This window comes from Fukomys damarensis, unplaced genomic scaffold (genome assembly GCF_012274545.1).
Source record: "Fukomys damarensis isolate Sample0158 unplaced genomic scaffold, DMR_v1.0_HiC HiC_scaffold_39, whole genome shotgun sequence".
In the NCBI taxonomy this organism is placed as follows: Eukaryota; Metazoa; Chordata; class Mammalia; order Rodentia; family Bathyergidae; genus Fukomys; species Fukomys damarensis.
The window spans coordinates 86,889,394-86,892,230 of record NW_022900951.1 but is presented as its reverse complement, the minus strand read 5'-3'; the positions used below and the strand labels follow the sequence as shown (position 1 = coordinate 86,892,230).

At 35.7% G+C, this 2,837-nt stretch overlaps 1 non-coding gene across 1 annotated transcript; it reads left to right on the top strand.

Annotated features, from left to right (window-relative positions):
• The first annotated feature begins 1,330 nt into the window (after positions 1-1,330).
• Positions 1,331-1,435, top strand: LOC117284845. The gene has a single exon (XR_004515917.1). It is a non-coding gene; the product is annotated as a U6 spliceosomal RNA (small nuclear RNA).
• Positions 1,436-2,837: the final 1,402 nt, after the last annotated feature.

Below are 2,837 nucleotides of genomic sequence, written 5' to 3'. Positions count from 1 at the left end.
AGTTTGATTGCACTATGATCTGATAATATACAGGGGATGACTTCAATTTTTTTGTATTTATTTAGACCTGTTCTGTGAGCCAGTATGTAGTCTATCTTGGAGAATGATCCATGTGCAGCCCAAAAGAATGTATATTCTGATTTTGAGGGGTGGAATACTCTATAAACATCTATTAAGTCCATGTGTTCCAAAGCTTGGTTCAGTTCTATTATTTCATTGTTGATTTTCTGCCTAGATGATCTGTCAATTTGTGATAGTGGGGTATTTAAATTCCCCACTACAACTGTATTAGTGCTTATTTGGTTTTTCATGTTACTTAATATTTGTTTTATATAGTTGGGGGCATTTATATTTGGTGCATATATGTTTATGATTGTCAACTCTTCCTCTTGAATTGTTCCCTTTACAAGGATGTAGTGTCCTTCTTTGTCTCTCTTAATGAGTTTTGGTTTGAAATTTACTTTATCTGAGAATAAGGTTGCTACCCCTGCTTTTTTCTGGGCTCCTGACACATGGAGAATTGTTTTCCATCCTTTCACTTTCAGTCTATGGGCTTCCTTTTGCACTAGGTGTGTTTCTTGTATGCAACATATTGTTGGATTTTGCTTCTTAATCCATTCTGCCAATCTGTTTCTCTTGATTGGTGAATTGAGGCCATTAACATTGATGGTTATAACTGATATATTTTGACTTATTCTTGTCATATTATTCTCCTTTTGTTGATTCTTTTTACTTTTTCTAATAGGGAGTTTCTTTTTGGGTTTAATGAAAATATTCTAAAGTTAAATTGTTGTGAACACTTCCCAAATATATAAAAATACTAAAAGTATCTAATATACACTAAATGGGTGATAATTGAGGCCATTAACATTGATGGTTATAACTGATATATTTTGACTTATTCTTGTCATATTATTATCCTTTTGTTGATTCTTTTTACTTTTTCTAATAGGGAGTTTCTTTTTGGGTTTAATGAAAATATTCTAAAGTTAAATTGTTGTGAACACTTCCCAAATATATAAAAATACTAAAAGTATCTAATATACACTTTAAATGGGTGAGTTATATCATATATGAATTTTATCTCAATAATGCTATTATCAAAAAATTAAGATATTAGAGGATATTGTGGGAAAGCAAGCATCAGTCTATTCAATACTTACACATCAGTGCTTAGAGCAGTGAAATTGTCAGCACAGAATGTTATAGGGTGTGGACTTCTTTTTCTTAAATTTCTCCATGTTCCTCAGGTTCAGCCTAGCTCTATATGCAGCACATTTTGTACTAACAGTGAGTTGTCTAAGTCTTTGTCAGAAAATGCCTTTGTTTCATGCTTACTTTGGCAGCATAGATACTAAAATAGGAACTGCATAGAGAAAATTAGTGAGACTCCTGCACAAGAATGACACAAATTTATGCAGCATTCTATATTTTAAAAGAAAATGTCTTTGTTTAATGCTGACTTTTTTTTGTAGTCCTGAGAATCAAGCCCAGGGACACTTTATTACTGAGCTATATCCCCAGTCCATTTATTTTTCATTTGGAGACAAGATACAATTGAGTTGCCCGGCCAAATCTCAAACATGGTATCATCCCTCCTCAACCTCCCTCCAAGCTGGGATTACAGACCTGCTCCATGGTACCCGCTTATGCTCACACTTGAGTGGTAGTTGACACATCTGTAGGACTGGAAGTTCATATTTTTGTTCCTCTAGCACTGTGTTAGTAAATGTTCCTTTGTAAGTTAGCCTAGACTTTTTCAGACTCCACTATAGCAGTCTTAGAGGGGGTCAAGAACTTATTGATGTACAATTAGAACCCATTTTTTCTTTTTGCCCCCCCCGCCGAGATTTCCTTTTCTTCAAGCTCAGTTTGAGTTTTCTCCCATATTTTATTCATCATTACTTTGAGGCGATAATGGAAAAGCTACTCTGGATCATCTCTATTAAGTTGCTTAAAACCAAAAGTTTCTGGTTCTATTTAGTATATGTGTTCTAACTATACTGTTAGATGTTAGAATCATAGTACCCTCCCGTATGGGAGGGGTGATGTTGGAAGCTAATACTGTGAAGTATCTAAATGATTAAGAAACTTCTTTCCTTATTCAACCCCAAATTTCCTGAGGGAGAAGTGAAAAAAATCCTGAGGGAAAATAAATACTGAGAAAGAGAAGCTAGATCTTGGTGTAACCATAAAAATCCCCTTTCACTTGCAGAGTTCTAGAGCCAAGGTACATTTCTTCTCAATGAGAAGATACCCACGTAAGGCTTTTAGCTTCCTTCTTAGACCAGAGCTCATGATAGAGGTTGATCTACTCTGAACCTATAACTAGAGCCCAGGCAGAGTTTGGATTTCCAGTTATTGATTCTTTTTCTTTGATATTGAGGACTTTCCCCAGATACCACTAGGAAGATTCATATGTCAATCTACATTGGAAAAGGGGGAAAGAAGCAGGCCCAGTTTTGCTCAGACTTCCAACTTTATGAGCTTCCAATGTTGGCCACTGTTAGATGGCAATTTTGTTCAGTGAATCCTGACAGGGGCCATCTGGCTCTGAAAAATGAAGCTGTATATGTAGTGGAACAGTTGCAAGTGTGGAGGGCTGGAGTCAGATCTATGTCTTCAGATTCCACCTCTAGTGTTTTAGGAATTTTTCTTAACCTCTGTGTCTCAGATTGCTTGTCTGTAAGATAGGATTAATGAGATCTCAGGTTTGTTGTTGTTTTTTTTTTTTTTTTGACAGGAGCCTAACTGAGATGAAGACAGTAGCAATATTATTTCAATGGCCAAGTGTGAGGCACACACACACAAAAGAAATGTATTAGCACCCTCCAAGT